General features: G+C 44.5%; 1 protein-coding gene across 1 annotated transcript in view; it reads left to right on the top strand.

Annotated features, from left to right (window-relative positions):
* LOC119175581 (beta-3 adrenergic receptor) overlaps nucleotides 1-4,981 on the top strand; it is a 43,327-nt gene extending 38,346 nt beyond the window's left edge. The window contains exon 2 of the mRNA XM_037426485.2: nucleotides 4,465-4,981. The gene's annotated coding sequence lies outside the window, so the exon portion shown is untranslated. The remainder of the gene's footprint in view (nucleotides 1-4,464) is intronic.
* The last annotated feature ends 14,425 nt before the right edge of the window (nucleotides 4,982-19,406 follow it).

Below are 19,406 nucleotides of genomic sequence, written 5' to 3' on the forward strand. Positions count from 1 at the left end.
AGAACATCAATATGATACAGGGGCCTACAAAAAGTCAGACACACTGGTATCACAAACCAAACCAAGTAGATCATTCGAGTGTTTGATAGCTTTATTTGAGCGTCACAGAGAGCACTAGAAATGGCTCTAAACGGGATTGGTATTGCAGATAAGTTCTGTGTTGAAGAATGTTCCTTTTTGTTGGTATTTTAGGTATCCCTTAACATCTAGAAATATGCATCATAAACTTCTTGATGCAAAAGATATTGCAACCAAGCGCTGCGTAGTAGGTTTTCACATGTCGTCAGTAGCCTAAATAGCCTATAACGTAATGAAGTCTGATATCTTATGATGCAACAGATATTGGTCACAGGATGGCACCCAAACACTGTATAGAATTTTTTGCATGCTTTCGAACATAGCTAAACTGAATATCTTGATACTTTTAATAAGCTGAAGTGCTTGCTTATTCTTAGTTATGCATATACAAAAAATATTTGAAAAGAAATGAACTAGTCCTTGTAAACACATAAAAAAATTTGGTGTTAGAAACCATCTGATAATTACTTCAGCTCATATCAGTCAGCAGGAACAGATAATACGTGCACACTGCTGAATGGTCTCATAAGTGAGATGAGGTACGATTTGCATATCTTCAAAACAAAGTGTAGTACAGTACTAGTGAACTTTCATCCATTCTGTGCATACATGCGGTGACCGACTATATTGTCATCGTGCAGCAGATTTCATATGAGGTGCAGATACACTTACAAGGTTTTCATTTAATTGGCTGTCCGGCTGTGATACGCGTGATATCGCGTGATATATTATAGTAAACTGTAAAACTGCGGAGAAGCGCGATTGTTTGCCTAGCTATGAGTATCCGAATGGGATTGAAAGAACGTGTGTTAGAATGCTGCCCAACAACGTATGTGCTACCGAGCGTGGCAGAGAAGCAGAACAAGACTCAAGTGAAATAGCAGGTAACGCCAGCAGCACTTAATCATTTAACTTTCTTTTTCCATCACCACAGCAATGCACGTTCAAGTTTCTATCATATACATGAATAGAAATGAAACCGCTGGCAGCTGAATGTGTCAGCGTCGCTGGTACCCGGCACAAAATCATATCACACTGTTACCAACCAGCGCACGCTTGTTGTTAGCTTGACAAAACTAGAAAACGATTTTCACCGAATCCAAGGAGTGTTCTAGCGTCCCACACTCCGCAAATACACTTATGTAAGTACGTACGTTTTCACATCACCAAAATGGGTTGGCTAGTGCGAGGTTGGCTTTCAGCGATGATGAATACCGGTTCTGCAAACAAATACAGAGATAATAAAAACACCTCCGTAGGCCCTACCCGATCTTCCAGGCATCATATATAGTGTCTACGTTTGCGACGGAGACTACCGTCAAAATTTTTCAACTAATGTTCCTCAGATGAGCTGCTTCACACAAATTCGACAGTATAGGCCTACGCTGAATGAAGACGACACCGCTCTGAATTAAGTTCGTGGTAGGCGAGGACATACTCTTCAAGCTTCAAACCTCCCTACCTTGATGATAGTTATAGCGCGAGAACAAAACGACGACACAGAGACAAGAAGGACACGAAAGACATAGCGCTCGTGTCTTTCGTGTCCTTCTTGTCTTTGTGTCGTCGTTTTGTTCTCGCGCTATAACTATCGTCATGCCATACCAACTAGCCCAAGCTGCCACACTCCCTACCTTGTTTGCACTCGATCTTAACACAGACAACAACAGATCAATGCACAGGAACATCGTCATGCTTCAGTAGTCTGTACGATGTTTTCACTTGGCCGACAATCGAACTCAGGGCAGGCACAAGCCCAGCCTGGCGGCATTCGCTGGATTTGTTGGCGTCGCTCGAACTCGACATGAAACCGCGTCTCGCTTGTACACCACTCGCAGTCGTTCGTCACGTCCTTGTCGTTCTAGATGACGAAGCGGTCATTCTGGAACGTTTGGAGTAGTTTCCGCACTTGCGTCCAGCACTCGGCTGTGCCTTCGAAGCGGCATACTTCAGACACAGCCATAGAGTTTCTCACAATCATACCTAGAGGAAACTCTGGCGCTAGTGAGCTGTTGGATGCAAGGGAATGACGGGATACGTGAGCCTCGAACTTGACTCAAATTTATGTACCCAAATGTGTCTGGCTTCACGTTAAACTGAATAATTTCTTTCTAAAAGAGCACATAATAAGCTGTTTATTTTTGTCATTGTACAGAAACGTGTTGTATTTAACACTATGGAACCTTCTACGTTGGTGTACAATTTTACAAAGCGTAAGAAGTAACCAATGGCTGCTAAACTTGGCAGGCAGACGAGAAACCGAGTGTTCTTTCTGCCACGCTTATGTCGTCTGTGTCGTTCTTTCGCCGTTTGGTTGTGCCATCAAGGTGAGTGGACTTTTATTTTAGAATATAATACGCGTGAAATACATCAGCTAATAAACGTTTTGTTTCAGAGAAGCTTTATTTACGCAGTCGTATTCGCTTTAGAGCCAAAGCCTCACTCAGCACCAGCCAACACAAGCCTCGCAGACACATATTCCGTGATTCTCAGTGCTCCCACATCGATTGATTCTATTGATTTATTATATGGGGGGGGGGGGTTAACGTCCCAAAACCACCGTATGATTATGAGAGACGCTGTAGTGAAGGGCTCCGGAAATTTTGACCACCTGGGGTTTCTTAACGTGCACCCGAATCATAGCACATGGGCCTACAGCATTTTCGCCTCCATCGAAAATGCAGCCGCCGCAGCTGAGATTCGATCCTGCGACCTGTGGTTCAGCAGCCGATTATGCCTTAGCCACTAGACCACCGCGGCAAGGCACGCCCCAACATCGCCCCTTAATAAATTCGCATAGACAGTGGCGCCACACTTCCCTCTAGGTATTCTGAGGAACTCTATGGGCACAGCATTTGGAGGCGTCCCAGCCTTTGGTAGGTTGACGCCACCGTACGTGTGGTGACGTAGACGATGATACCTCGCGCCTCATTGCGTATGCCCCTCCGACGCCGACGCCGAGTGGCGCTTTTGACGCGTAGGCGCAAGTATGTGCGTGCCAGTGGTTGGCACGTAAAGTGAAAAGAAAAAGTTGCGTGCTTTGGCGTACAGAGGGTGGCACGCACTGTCTTGCAGAGCTAGCTTGCAAAGCGGTGGCTGTGTGAATTTTGCGATGGCGTCTCATGTGGCAGCACATATTTACATCTGATGTGTTCAGCAGCATCTGTGGCACTGATTATACACGTGCAAAGCAGTCCTTGCTTTCGTCGATCACAAACACCTAGGGATGATGTTGATCAATCATGCTCGCTCGCATGTCCAATGTCGGTAATCTGTTCTAAAATGCTTATATTGAAATATAATATTTTCAAAGTCTGGCTATGTCACAGCCCGATTGAAAATCTTGGGTTGGTGGATGCTGGAATCGTTGGTGGATACAGTGGAAAGAATAGTGGATATGGTAGAAACTGTAGCAGGCTGATGACGGCGAGAGTGGAAAAAATATGGAAGATGGTGGTGGTGGTGGCTAGCCAATGGTGGTGACGGTGAAAAATGCCGGCTGATGATGGTTAGAGTGTAAAAAATGGTGGCAGATGGTGGTTGTGGTGGCGAGCCAATGGTGGCGACCGTGGAAAATGCCGTCTGATGATGGCGATTCAAAACGTGTTTGGTGCATGGCTTGGTTAACGAGCTAGATGACGGTGGTATGATGGAAGCTTGGTGGATGTCTGGCATAATGAAAAAGCACAGGACAGTATGGAAATTACTTATTTCTAGTGCTTAATTCATGAATGCACAGAGATATATGTTTACGGTCAAAAGAAACCAACGCTGCTAATTATGCTTTTTAGCACGGTTATTTTTTTATTCCTGTGGTGTGAACAACGCTTCAATTTTTGTGGAGCGTAGAAAATGCGGCCAAAAATATGTTTACATTTCGCGCACGTAGTTACATCAGTTTGACATCCATGATGTGTTTATTTCTTGTGATGTCTAGAAGACTAGAGTTGTCACTGTGAACATTGACAAGAAATGTTTTACATCGGCGCGTAGTTCTCGACAAATAAATGAGCTCTGGTTCGTAATTGCCCCTTTCAATATTAGAGCAGAGCACAGTGGTCACTTGATGTCGCCACGCTAGAAACACAACTCTGGTGATTCTTGCACACTTTATTGTTCGAGCCATACTTTTAAGTTAACAAAGAGCGTGCGAATAAATAAACATTCACTTTCGACGTCCGCCGAGACGAGCCCCGGCGAATTCAACTTTCATCCTTCTGTTCTACCGCCATGATTTCCACCAATGGTTAGTCATACCGACCGAGCCCGTACAAGTGTTATCGGTGCTTCTGGGTTTCAGAATACACAATTTTGCGAGTAAAAATGACAATACAGCACAGACGTGGCATCATTTGCCCTAAATGAAGCCTTTTTTATTGTTTACAGTGTCCGCACAAGAAGCAGCAAACATCGGCGCGACGCGCTTCCAGCACCTCCACCAAATGGACGCCTCCTCTCACCGACAGCCGCCGGTCGAACTCACCGGCACTTCACTGGCTCTTATGCAAGAACATAGACTCATCTATTCGTATGCTTACTGAACCACTATGATAGCATAATGTTTCTGGCGCACTGCATTCATTTTGGCCAAGCTGTTATGTAGTTGTTCCTAATTACAGAGCAACAGCGGTGCACTGGCATGACTGCGCTGTACGTTGCGCCAAATACAACACAATCAATTGTGTGGGTGTATCTATCGAATGAGCATAGAAGTGTCATAAAGCCTGAACAGATATCGCCCTTTGGAAGGAGCGAGAAGCGGATATTAAACTTGGCAGTAACCACCGATAAACTCTACCTGCTCCTCAGTTCACTGGGTTGTTTTTTTTTCTTTAGGTTGTAAATTGTAACAAAAAACATTGCACTGTTGTCATTATCGCAGTGGGAATCGTTACAGGCAGCAGTTGATCGTATTTATCACATGTGCAAATTTTAGTAGCAGGGGCAGATTCCGTCCATCTCCAATGAGCGACAAACAGAACTGAAGTTAAACAGTGACTTTGGGAGTTGACTACTTCTTTATACCTAAGTTGCCAGCTGGCGGCGTGGCGCAGTGGTTAGTGTGCTCAGGTAACAGTCCGAAGATGGAACGTTCGATTCCGCGCTGGCTTACCTTTCCTTACGGTTGCTTTTTACATCAGTTTTATAGAATTATTTTTATTATTTCTTCAGTGGCAGCTCGTCCCGGTGGTTCTGACGCTGCTTCACGCTAAAGCACTGCCAACTTGAGCGCGCCATCCACCATCCACTCCACCATACACCATGTGCCACCAACATTTCCACCACCATAATCCACCAAAATGGTGCATGGTGGAATTCACCATTACTATGGTGGACGTTTTTTCATTATGGAGTTGAGCAATTAATTCGCACGTAGAAATGAGAACTTATATTCTAAAGCACATTTGCGACGCTGATAACTTCCAAAAGACCCGATCTTGTTGTCGAAACAGATGCGTGTCTGTGTGTTTCTTTTCTTCGTTCATGTAAGTTATGAATTCGATTAAGACTAGTCCTACCTTGTTCCCGGCATTGTCAGGGCTCTCTCGTTGCTATACAGCACACCAAGCATTAGGAAGTTATCGCAAAATGAAAATAAACAATCAGCAATTTTCACCGTAAGTGCTGTGATATGCGCCTCGTTTTGTTGTCATGCCCACCTGATCATGGCATATCGCGCATATAGGATCATCGACAGATGACGCTAAACATTTTGAATGTCGCCTGGTACAATACAATTTCCCGAAAACTATATCTGGCATATAGCCTTTTTCTACATCAATGCATACTTGCAAACGCTTTTTCAAGTGACAAACACACCTCCGTAGGTCCTCAAATATTATGGTAACTTCGGCATCACTAGTTATTGCGATTGCCATCAGCGGCTTCGCCAGCATTTTGAAATGTGTAAGTTGGCTCCATGCCACATTGTATATACCTTCGTAAACTTGTTTTATTGATGAAAACACCGAAGTTGGGCGCAGTCTAAAAACCTAAACTTCAATACCGGTACAACCAAGGCGTCAACGTGCATCACCTAGTAACCCGATTTTGTGAGTGGTGATGCAGGAATTAACTCTGGTGATGGTAAATGCATCATTCAAACACGAATTTTCTCTGCAGCCGTGAACTCCGACCACGCACTGCTAGAGCATGCTGCGAAGTTTGTTTTGCTTTATTGAGTGCCGTAGCAAGGCATGTCTGTTGTCTGCTTTCTTTGTGTCATCTTATTCGGGACCAGTTGATTGATTGATTAGTGGGGTTTAACGTCCCAAAACCTTCATATGATTATGAAAGACGCCGTAGTAGTGGGCTCAGCAAATTTCTACTATCTGGGGTTCTTTGACATACATCCAAATCTGAGCGCACCGGCCTACAACATATCCGCCTCCATCGGAAATGAAGCCGCCGCAGCCGGGATTCGATCCCACGACCTGCGGGTCAGCAGCCGAGCACCTTAGCCACTATACCACCGTGGCGGGGCTATTCGGAACCAGTAGAATTTCAAGGGTGAGATCAGCGTTTTTGTGCTTACCATTAATGCTCTTATGATAAAAAGTCACATTTTTGCTAAAAGGGCGGAGCAATGAATGCGATAGCAACAAATTTGATGGTTTTACGAAGCAAGTCTAGAATATTTAAAAGCAATAATAATTGTAGTAAACAAGTGATTGCTAAATAACCAAGTTAACAGTGGCACGGCCACAGTAGATCACCACAACAAGGTTTGTGCGCAGTGACGGCGTTGATATACTAAGGAAGGCTGGCAATCAACTCATTTAGATCCAATCTCACGCAACTCTACAAAACGCAGTAGTGTATAAGAACACGACCGCCCTAAGTACACTTTTTAACCGTTTTTCTTTTCATGTTTAGAGTGCAGCTCGTAGAAGCTCCCGCCTCCTGGAGGGGCACAAGCCGCGCACTGATTGCTGTCGCGATAGTGCGGCAACCATAAGCCGCTCCCCTCCCCGCCACTCTTGTTCACTCACGCGATAAAGCGCCAGCGCAGACGACCCCGGTGGAAAAGCTGATGTTCGGCCCGCAGAAATTGGATGTTAGCGCATACTTCTCCGTGTATATATGCATACATATACATATACGTGATTGACGGCGGCTCCAGCGGTGGTTGAAGCAGGGACGACGTCGGTAAAAACCAGCCGAGACTCTCCATATAATTACTATTGCAATAAAAACGATTGTAACCCTTCTCCCTCCAAGCCACACCAACGCTCAACCTTCACCAACCACTATGCAAGTAGGGTTTGCTGCCCGAAGGCAAAATCCAGGCGACGAGCATGACCTGTGCGTTGTCTTTTAACCAAATATCAGAATTCAAGTAATAAAAAAATATACAAGAAGTCGTTAGGTTATCCCAAACATCGCGTACAATATTTCATTTATTATGCACTAATGTAAGTATTAGCCGCTAGCACCTTGTGGGCACTTCTGTGTTCGAAAAGAAGAGGCGTGCTGGTAGTGATGCCAAGATTTTTTTTCCTTTCTACCCCTGAGTAAGCTTCCAGTTAATAGTCATGATCCTTACAGTCTGTTTTCTTTTCCTCGCTTTAGAGTATGCGTGCCTATCTTTTACTAAAGTGATCCTCTGCCAACAACGGAACTTTTTGCAGGCTGCTTTGTGCAGAATGTTGTGAAAAAAAGAACAAAAAAACTAAAACAAAGAAACAAGTGGTTTGCCCATTTCCTAAACAATTCATTCGTGATTTTTTTCCCCTGAAGTTCGGTTAAGTTTGTAGCAAGTGAGCTTAACCATGTGTGGGGCTCTCGGAATACGTTAAAGACTGGTTGTGTAACGCAGTTGAAATGCCTGTGTTTAGCTTCCATGCGCATACAGGATAGTGTAAAGAAAGAAAGGAACAGAGCTTCTATATGGGTGTGCCTACATAAAGCCAATAAAGCTGCTTCTCCTACACTGCCTCGTCCGATTCTCTTCTAAATATTTCATGTGGTTTTTACTTGGACGGCTACTGAATGTGATATTACACCGTTTGTACCAAAAAGGCAAATATAAAAAGGCGCATCATTAGCGCAATTACGTATTGCCAAACGCCTCATATTACCACAGGCGCTGGATCTAAAAGTGGCCATGAATGGTCTGCTGGTTCATGATATGCCCCATGACGCTTCTTATTGCCAGAGTAAATATACCTCCTGGGGCCTACAATGGCCTCCAATAGCTCTCATTTGGGACAGGATGAATTGGTGGCAATGCGGGTATAGTGGTGTTCAGTACAAAGCGTAACTGTTGCAACATAGACCATAACAAGAAGGAAAAGAAAAAAAAACTAAGCGTAGAACAATGTAAAACTCCATTTATGATTCAATTAGAAATAAAGCTATAATGACTCACGTTTCACACGTAATTCTAGTTCAGTTTTCGTTATGATTTTTATATATATTATAACGTTTTTTTGTCATTCCCGTATATAGAGGGAGCACTTTCATTTGAGCTGCACCTACGGCTGCATATACCACCAACCAATTTTCTAGATGTTTTTCGTTATTGCGATATCAACTATATGGACACACCAAAGGAGTATCTGCGTCACCGTGAGGTACCGTCGATATCCCGCATCAATAACACTGTCCCACGACTCGTGTATGTTTCATGCGCAAGTGAAAACGTGTGAAGGCAGCAAACGATCGTGGCTCAGGCGTGGAGGAAACGCTTCTTCAGGTAAAATTCACCTGAAGATGTACCGGAAATTTGGTAGGGGGTGGAGGGTAGAAGGGTTTGTAAAGCTCAGACAGGAAGCTTTGATCTGCCTGCAGACCACTCACAGTTTTGTAAATGTGGCATCCGCGGCATAGTTTGCGTTCAAACCGTGGACAGCAAGAAGGTCGCCTCCCTCGCTGCAACTAGAAGAAGCAGACAGGACACAGACCAGAAGCTACTTCTGTGTTCTAGGATCTTCTAGCGTATGTTTTTCATTGCGCTTAAGAATTTTCAATCACGAACGTAAATCAACTGGCCCAGCTTGCCATTTCATAGCAGGAAAAGTGTTTTCTTGTGTCAGTGTTGTTTGATTTACGAAAGATAGAAGGCTCACGAAATGGGTGCTTGTTTTACTTTGGGTAACGTTTGAATTTGTTGCTATCAGATTGATTGTTTCGCTCTTGCGGTTAAACTGACTTTTTTGCTGTTATGAGCCATAATCAGTCTTTTTAAATAAACCTAGGCGACTTACATCCTTGCGTTTTCTCAAATATTCAAGTTTTGAAGAGGATTGTGTAATGTTGAGGAAGATAACTTGCGATGATTACTGACTGGTAAAGGTTATCCTTGTACTTGCTAAAATTACCTCGCGACTTGTAGAATCGCACTGATAAGCATGCATGCAGGGTTGTTTCCAAGTTCGTAAGCAGTTTTGCACGCACCAAACTAGAAAACTCGTTTGTATGTCCATCAGTATGCTCCTCCGTCGCGTAAGACGAATCACTGTAAAGAAAACGATACTAATTACATCATCTCCCGCTAAAGGGAACCATGTGTAGATGCGAAGCAGCGGGCGGTAACGCTAACACTGGAGGCGTTGCGTAGGAGAGAAACCTGTGGAGGCGCAAAGCACGCAATGACGGACCGGTGTTTCCTACTAGAACTTGCCAATTGCTGCTAATGGGCAATGAGAGACGAAACGCCCCGCCTGGAGACAGAGACCCGCAGTCCTTGTTTAGTTAATGCGCATGCTGAGAATTCTTATGCTTCAACAACGCGCAAGAGAAATCTCCCACCAACCCTGCATTGGAGGCCAAGATCGAGTGCCTATATTTAAAGGGTGGCTAGTGAACGAATGTGGAGTGCGAGCAGTCGGTTTTTTTTTTTGTTTTTGAATCAAGAAACACGCTAGCAGACGCTGCTTGCGTCGGCGTTACGAGGTGAGATAGAAAAAAAACCATAGGAGAGGAAAGAAAGGGGGAATGGACGCGCATGCACAATGGGGGTTTAAACGCCGCTGAGTTGCCTAGAGGAGAAGGAGGGAGAGTGAGCCTAGGCCTGCAGACGCTGCCTGAGTCGGCGTTGTGAGGCGACAGAGGAGGAAAGCATAGGAGAGGAGAGAGAGGGGGATTGGACGTGCATGCGCAGTAAGTGGAGGTTTAAACGCCGCTTGGTGAGTATCCTGGGTTAGAAAGAGGGAAAGGGAGCCTAGGATAGCAGATGCTGCCTGCGTTGGCATTGCGAGGCGAGAAAAGGGGAAGCGTATGGGTGGGAGAGAGGGGAGGGGCGCACATGCGCCGTAAGGGTGCACGCTGCCCACCGGATTGAGCTAGACCATAAGATACTTCGCATATAAAAGAAAATTAGTTCGAAAGCTCAGTGTTCGCTGGTCAGGCGCACTGTTGACTGATGAATCACTTGTGCAGCAACTGCAAACTATATCCCATTAAGCGAGAATTAGCGGTGGTCGGATTTCTATCAACTTATGAGCCCCCATTCATGGGTCATGGCTCAATTATTCACTCCGACATAGCGGAGTGAACACGAAACAAATCGTCATTATACTCCTGCTTTGAATGACGGCGTTCTAAATAAACAACAGGAACTAATTGCACTCCGCTCAAAGTTTTAGTCACGTTGGTGGAAACCTCGCACTGGAGTTCCCGAAACAACTTTTCGTAGCGATGGGCGTTTGCGTGTGCGTCCGTGTAAAGCTCCAGGGCATGGAGCTGTTGCAAAAAACGGATTATCAGTGTTTTCTATGAATATCTAAGATTACTTGCACTGCTTAACTGTGCTGGACATAGACAAGTTCAACTCACGAGAGCGTCTGACCACGAAACATAAAGCTTGCTTTCCCTGTCCATTCTACCGTCGAGCGGCCGTGCCCTTGTACGTACACGAGTGGAGGCCACCGACACGCCGCAGATACCCCGCTACAACTCGTCGACCAACAAAATGCGAAGGATACTTTGTGCGGTAACAAAAGTAGGCTGTTGTGATCCTCAGCGGTTCTTTCCTGCAGTGTCAACAGCAACAACGTCCAAAACGCACGAAGGAGGCCTTGGATACGTCGTCGGCATCAAGCCACCAAGGGCCGGTGACACCTGCTACGAACACGCAACAGCCGCCAGCGAAGCATAGAATACATTGCAGCAATAATAAAGGCTCCCAGAATGAAGGGAGGTTAGATTCGTCTCTTTTGCGCCATGCTACCACAGCTATCATACAACTAGCACAAATGTGGGCAACGACAAATCACCGAACCAACTTGCGGCAGCTGCTGCACTGTAACAAAAAACCTTAACGGCGAGCATCTAGTTCATTGTGGGTACTTTGCCTAGGCGCATAGAGAGACTGCGAATAGCAGACAGCTGTTTCGTAACCGAGACGTTTTTTAATCTTACCGTAATCTGTGTACATGGCCTATCAGAAACTAATTCATTACCATAAACGGGTATGGGCTGCAGAAAAGGGCTGAATCTCACCACTCAATCCAGGTCCACTATAAAATACGCACGAAAATGCTGCGGGCCTGAGTGCTGAGACTTGGGTGCACGTTAAAGAACCCCAGGGGGTCAAAGTTCCTGGAGCCCTCCACTTCGACGTCTCTCATAATTATATTGTGGTTTTCGGACGTTAAACCACACATATCAGTCAATAAGAAAAAAAGTACGATGTTTCCCTGAGGTCGCGAAAGGCTACTCTATATCATTGTTGAGCTTGGCTGCTTCAAGGTTAGGACCTCGTGGCACTTGGCAATACCATGGTTGTTTTAACGTTTGAGCTCCTGTGCATTTTATATCGACTTGTGATTGTCGTTGTCTTTCCTGCGTATCAGAAAGTTTCGCTTCACCAAACCTTTCTTCGGATGTATACGTACCGTCTCAAGGCGTCCCATGGCAGGATCTGTCTACACAGAGCTCGGGCGCAGTTGCTGCGCTGTTTTAGCTTGACGCATATGCGGCTCGACATGACGCCAATATACTTGCGCGTGAATGCTTCGGCGTGGTTGGTGCGCAGCTGCTATTCCAAAGTGCACGCGTCTTGACATAACACCACTCCAGCTGCTCGAGGTGAGTGGTTTCTAGTCAACGGTGCAGCGAGGACTTTTTGAGATAGGGTGAAACACATTACGGCTAGCTCGAACAACACACCGCTTATCATACACCTAGAGGAGAGGGGGGTTCAAACTGTACATTATGTATGTTCGTTCGTGCGTTTGCACGCATAGGCAGTAGTCGAGAAATTTATTTCAGCTTGTTCAACGCTACTGCTAAGGGCACTGCTTTGACCAAAACAATGCGAGAAACGACGCTGCCTCATGAAAGGAAGGACGGGGGCGGAATTCGGGTAACGATTGCTGCGTCATCTGTGACTGCTGGAATAATTGTTTTCGTTTATTTTTTTGCCACTGTTCACTGCGAATGCCACCCGCAATCAACGTGAATCGTTTGTAATTTGGTAAATAATTGTTCTGTTAAGTCGAAGTAGGCTTATGAGAATTAGTTATACAGAAGTTTTAAAAAATTGCTTCGCCAGTTCACGGCCTTGTGCCATTCAGCCGTTTGGCATTGCTGTACCCAGCCACTTGTTAAACACGATTAGCTAGGAGCTTCGGACGAAGCAATGCACTTCCGGCACACTAAGAGCAGTACAAGAAAATAAACTGACAAAAATATATGTTGTGCCCTCCTCCCCCCCAATAAAAAGTGAGGGCGAGAGCGTAGAAAGCTGTTCAGTTGCAATGTGGTCGTTTTGTTGCATAATTACATTTTACAAGCAAACCTCCTATATGGTCTTTTGCACCGTATATAGATATTCCTCTTAGCGACATATTCAAAACTGCGAGGGAAGCCCTATTGTGGAAAGCTGAATGGAGAAGAGTACTTGGTAGAAAAAAAAAGGCCTGAATGACTGAAAAGCGTTAAATTAGGGCTTTTAACAAGTGCTGCAGTTGGATATTTTTGGTGAAACTAATTGTAACTGTAATTGAATTTTCTTTACAGTAACTGTGCAAAAAAGTAACAGTGCCACAGTTACAAGTTCTTATAACATAAATGTAACTGATTACAGTTACAAGTGACTGAAAAAGTAACTAGTTACGAGCAACGCGTTACGAGTAACTAGACACTGCCCAAAACAACGCGTGTACCACAAGATTAATGCACATATTTCTTAGCTGCTGGTTCCGCACTACAGTTTCATTGCCACAAAGAATGTCTGCACGGCAGCAACATGTTCGCTATTTAGACAGAACCTCGCTTCGCCGCGGTAGTGTACTCAGGCACTGGCCCGCAGGTCGTGGGATCTAATCGCGGCTGCGACGGCTGCAATTTTGATGGAGGCGAAATTGCTGTAGGCCCGTGTGCTCAGATTTGGGTGCACGTTAAAGAACCACAGGTGGTCAAAGTTTCCGGAGCCCTCCACTACGGCGTCTCTTATAAGCATATGGTGATTTTGGTTTGCTAAACTCCACATATTAAGCAACGACAAGAAAGAAGCACTCCTATTACAATCGAAACTACGATTTGCCCTATCTCAAGATACACTGGCCCAGGTTTATAGCTCTGCTCGGTCATCTAGTGAACGGTGGGGGTATTCAGATTTTTACAGGACAACGGAACTCAATGGGATACCTGCAATCGTCAGCACGAGTCATAGCGTAGTCACATCGAAAACTGTAAAGGCCATGCCTGTATAGCAGTGTAGTAACGCAGCGCAAAAGTGCTACCCCCTTTAGGAAAGGCCCGTAGCACATGAGAAGTTGTCTTCTTCAACCTCGGGCTCGCGACAGGTTTTTAAACTTGAAGTAAATCTGATGCGGTTCACCAAAGAGGCTCAATGTATAGTTGCGTGCACATCACCAATCTTTCTGCTGTTAGGCAAGCGAAATCCTTAATGGCGACGAGAATGAGGCGCTCCACGGCTTGCTGTTTTCAGGCTTCGACAAAGCAACGTGATCCGGCGCCACAATCAAGCAACTTCGCCACAGCTTGAAGCGGAAGTGCTGCGTTATTGCCATCATTGTTTTTACGACTAGTGTTGCCAGCACAAGGGGATTTGTTTTGAGTTGCGAATTCTTCTACGCTCGAGATCACGGCTGCCATAAAAAAAAAGCTACCGCCAGGCCTCATGGGGTTCGGGCAAGGGAAACGGAAATTCGTTCAATGGGGGAAGTCTATTGAACACGCGTACAGATCAACGTGCCGAGCTCGTGCGAGCAAAGGTATCAAGAGAGCAAAACGTGTGTCAAGAAAGCCTAGAATTTAGGTGCCAAATCTGCGGTGAAATTCCTAAGCGTCCAGTGTCAATGCAGCAGCAGTGGTTCGACTTGTAGTGCGTCATGGACCCTATCGGCTTTTACAATGGGGAGAGGGGACTCTTTCTTGTTGTAGGTAGTTGTTGGTTATCATACGCCTCCTCTGCGCCATTAAGGTGTGACTTGTGCAATGCCACCCACAGATCTTTTCGTGAAGGCTGCGTTAAAATATGAGCCTTGTAACATTTCAGGTACGCAACAGTCATTATTACCCATGCAACGTAGCGATAACACGTACAATTATCTTAATTCAAGACGTTGCCTCATAATTTGTTAAACATCCTAATGTTGCGCCAAACATAGAGATCTAAGTTACCAGTTTTCTTTTTTTTAGCCACCGCAGCGGTCTAGTGCTTCAGTGCTTGAGCACTGACCAAAAAAAAAAAAAAGCGCATTGGAATCCCAGCTGCGGCGACCGCATTTTCATGCATGAAGGCAAACGCTAGACATCCGTGTGCTTAAATTTGTTTCGCGCCTTGAAAAACCGCAGGTGGTCGAAATATCCGGAGCCCTCCAAAATGAAATACATCATAATCACACAGTGGCACTCTGATGCCGTCCCCCCTCCCCTGGAATTTCTTTTCGCTATGGCATACAGAGCACAAATTGACCATTTGCTTTCATGGCTCCCACTATAATACAAGTCAAGGAATGGCCCCTTCAGAGAAAAAAGTTTCTGCTCACACCCCTGTAATCATATCGTGGTTTTGGGATGTAAAACCTTTTAAAGTATTGTTATTATATTCATTTCCTTTTTGAAGGTTGGAAAGATTTGGCTTTGTAGATGCGTCATAAAAACGCACCGTTGAAATTGTGTTCTCACTTTTGCACGGAACAATACCTTGTCATTCTTTCACGTCATCATTCTGTGGAGCTAAATACAATGACCGCTGGATAAGTGCTAGATTCATACCACTTTCTTCCTATGGCTGCCTGGATATTTCTGGCATCAACACATATGGACGCAAGAGGACCGTTGTATGGAGCTCCGCTTATACAAGAAGTTGCTCGTTGAACGATATATTTTTGCTTTGCCTGGCAGAACAAGGCTCCAAAAGAACTGAAACAACCATTAAAAGTGTTCGTCGTCATCAGAAGAGAAACAAAAACAGAGAATAAGACTTGGCGACACCGGAGTGGAGCTTTGTTGTAAGTGCGAGACGAAAAGGATGTTACGGGGATTTCGCCCTTGTGTTCGAGGCACGTGCCGGGAAAACAAATTACATCGAAACCTTACACTTCCTCTGCCGTGCACTCCTGAAAGTGCTTCTCTCTTCGCACACATGAGGAGTTGGGTATGCGCCTGTGCTATCTGAAAGTGTCATATTTTTTGTTGCGCATGTGATATTTCAGATGATTTTAATTCTACTGAAGTAACTAGCCTTTATTCGCTCTGATGGTTTGTACACCTGACTAAACAACCTGCTTTCACACAAAACTATGAACGTTTTCACCATCACTCACCACAACACGCTGGCAGCGGCTTTCCCCGCACTGTGCAGGTCAGTAAACTTGTTTATTTTTTTATGGGTGTGCGTGTGCATGTGTGTGTGTGGGGGGGGGATGATATCAAGCGGCTGCACTTCAGTAAAATTGGCCATGCCATTTGCCTAATATAGGAAGTATATGATGTCATTGCATTAAGAAGTGCTTTCAGCACGTGCTGTGATGCCATGCCGCTCATTGAAGAAGAAATGTCACTGGCTGTCAATTACGAAAGCCACAAAGAATATCTACTGATAAGTGGTTCCCAAAAGAGATGGTGGTTCTTCTTCCGATATTACCGAAGAAAATGGCGTTAAAAATACGCTTCACGTACTGCTCATATTCGAATCAGCTGAGTCTTAATTTAATTTTGATTTTATTATGACCGATGCCAGCGCCTAAATTAAAAAAAAAAACTCTAGTCTACAGATAGAAAATAGCGGAAAAAAGCTCTGGTCAAAAGTTCTGGTGAAAACTATGGTGATAAGCGTCGCGCCTTCCATCGTTAAAATGAAAAAAAGTTGTTCGTATTGGCACTCAGACACCGCCCCGACGCGGTGGCTGACGTATTCGCCTGCTGACTCGCAGGTCGCGAGATTGAATCCCGGCCTCAGTGGCTGCACTTTTGGTGGAGGCTAAATTGCTGTAGGCCCGTGTGCACGTTAAAGAACCCCAGATGTTCAAAATTTCGGGAGCCCTGAACTATGGCGTGCTTCATATTAATATGGTGGGTTTGGGATGATTATGAGAAGGGCTCCGGAATTTTTGACCACCTGGGGTTCTTTGTTCTTTAACGTGCACTTTTGCATATATATATATATATATATATATATATATATATATATATATATATATATATATATATATATATATATATATATATATATATATATATATATATGTATATACATATATATATATATATATATATATATACTGTAAGACGCTTTGATTCACCATCAGGTATGCTACAGATGGCCGAATCAGAGCAACTATCCGAAAAAAGAAAACGGACATGCTTGAATTTTTTATCTTCGGTTTAGTTTAATGAGCTCGGAATAAACTCTGACGACTACTTTCGGAAACACATTGGTCGAGCCTGACGTCACAAGTGTAGTCATTACATCAAACCTGTATTCGCAAGAACTAATTTATAGAAACGTTCATTCTTCCCTCGAACAATCACAGAGGGTAATTCATTACCATCCTCTTCACCTTTGCTATGCAGAGAGTTTTGATATTTTTTTTGTTTTTGTGTCTTTTTATGTGTATCTTTTGGTGTTCTGACTAATGTCTGGAGTATTGTACGAAACTACACACACACACACACACATATATATATATATATATATATATATATATATATATATATATATATATATATATATATATATATATAGTTTTTTTGTTTTTTTATGCAACCGCCGCGGCTGGGATTCGATCCGGCGAATAGTGGGTCAGCAGCCGTGTGCCTCAGGTACTGTGCCATAAACCTCTACACAGAGTGGGTTGCTATAACCGAATGTATAAAAAGTATCGGCTCGCCAGTCCTCGAAGGTTTATTGCGAGTTGATATATGTGTTCATAAAAAGCGGCTTGGGGTTGCCAATCCTTTAGTTTTACCACCTCTAATTCAATGTTAGCTTGCTAGATTCAACCACCCTGAATGTGCTGCTAGGCGACCAGGTGTATTCGAAGGCTGAATTATAGCGGATCCCCTAATCGTAGACGTAGATTCTCCACAGCCAGTGTGGTTAATATCCAGTCAGACAATACAACAAGAAAACGCATCTTCGTCTAAAATATATAGATGTTGCGCTTATATGCGGCGTTGAGATCGATATAAGTTGATATATACGTCTTCTTTCGGAATAAAGATCACACGCAACCTCTCCGTTTGTTTAGGGGTAATTAAAATTTCTAATACTTGCTTTCGTGCATTACGCTGCATATACTACTGAGACCGATTACTTCAGAGCACAGCACTGACTTGTGCTTACGTACGTTTTTTTTCGACCACGTACTAGAGAAAGCCAGCGCTTTTATTTCGGTCAGCAAGGTTATACTACGTGTGATGTTGACAGTATACGACCTACTCAACGCAGACGCATTAAACGTAGCGAGAACGTCTGCTTCTTGAGCGAATGCCTCCACTCAGGTATACACATCCGGTAAGTCATATAATGCTATCCACTTGCCTACTGCCGTCGGCGTCATGTCTCACTGATGCTCGAGTTAAAATGAAACAACCGTAAGTATCCTCTGCGGCCGTTTTGTTGTGTAACTGTACTTCACAATCACAATTTCACCAACCTCTGTGCAGATCGCGCGAGCAGCGGGTGTTGATCAGTGGTGGTTTCGGCGTCTGACGTGGTGTGCCTATCACGCGTAGCCTTACAGATATGCAGATAGACGCACATTGCTTTATAGCAGATGTATTGTTGGTCAGCGCCTGTGTTATACTTGGAAGGTATAACTATGGTTGCGCTCGAAGAAAGCAAAGGCAGGTGAGAAGTGGAGCCCCGCCGCGGTGGTCTAGTGGCTAAAGTACTCAGCTGTTGGCCCACTGGTCACGGGATCGAACCCCGGCTGCGGCGGCTGCATTATAGATGGAGATGATAATGCTGTAGGCCCGTGTGCTCAGATTTTGGTGCGCATTAAATAACCCCAAGTGGTCCAAATTTCCAGAGCCGTCCACTACGGCATCTCTCATAATGATATGGCGGTCTGGGACGTTAAACCTCACATATCAATCATTCAGAAGAGACACGGACTTGCACTCGTCCGTGTCTCTCCTGTCCTTTCTTTCTTGGTGCGTAACTATAGTTATACATTTCAAGTATGAACCAACCCGCCCAACAGCAAGCCTTATTGCGCCTCTGTTACGCCGGCTCCGCGCACAACCGGAAGATATCATGTTTTCGTGTGACCACGTATCTTAAATCTACCAGAAGGCACGCATCTTTCGGTATGAGAGTCGGGGGTTTGCTACAATAGCCTGACCGCATCATTGTTTGACAGCGAAACGCTGCAAAAGACCTGACGCCGAGTGCGCATGTGGTGAAACGAGAGAATTTTCGAACAATAAAAGGACCCTATAAATTTAAAAGGCGAGACAACAGTTTTTTCACGGCTTTACTACCATTTCAACAAGTTCTCTATCCTCCTCAGTACTCATTTCTTCACAAAACGCGTAAATGTCAGCAATAACCATTGCGCCATTCAGAGTTGTGTGCTTTTCAACTACACAGTGCTATCACTGCTTGCGCAGTCGCAAATGCAGAGAACGAAGCAAAATCAGTTTATCACCCACGATTGACATGCGGGACAACACAGACCGGGCATGGGACTGCATGTTAAATCAGGGTAGGCGACAATTCCCAACATTTATTTATATCGTATATAGAAAATTTAGGACTTACCTTATCCTGACGTCACGTGAACAAACAGCTGGGGTCATGAATTGTGCTGCAAAGGCGAGAAACGCCGACAGAAGATAACGCGTCGTTATTTGTGTTTTTAGAGGTGGTTCAGAAGTCTAATAACACTATATTTCACAGATGT

This window comes from Rhipicephalus microplus, chromosome X (assembly GCF_043290135.1).
Source record: "Rhipicephalus microplus isolate Deutch F79 chromosome X, USDA_Rmic, whole genome shotgun sequence".
NCBI lineage: Eukaryota > Metazoa > Arthropoda > Arachnida > Ixodida > Ixodidae > Rhipicephalus > Rhipicephalus microplus.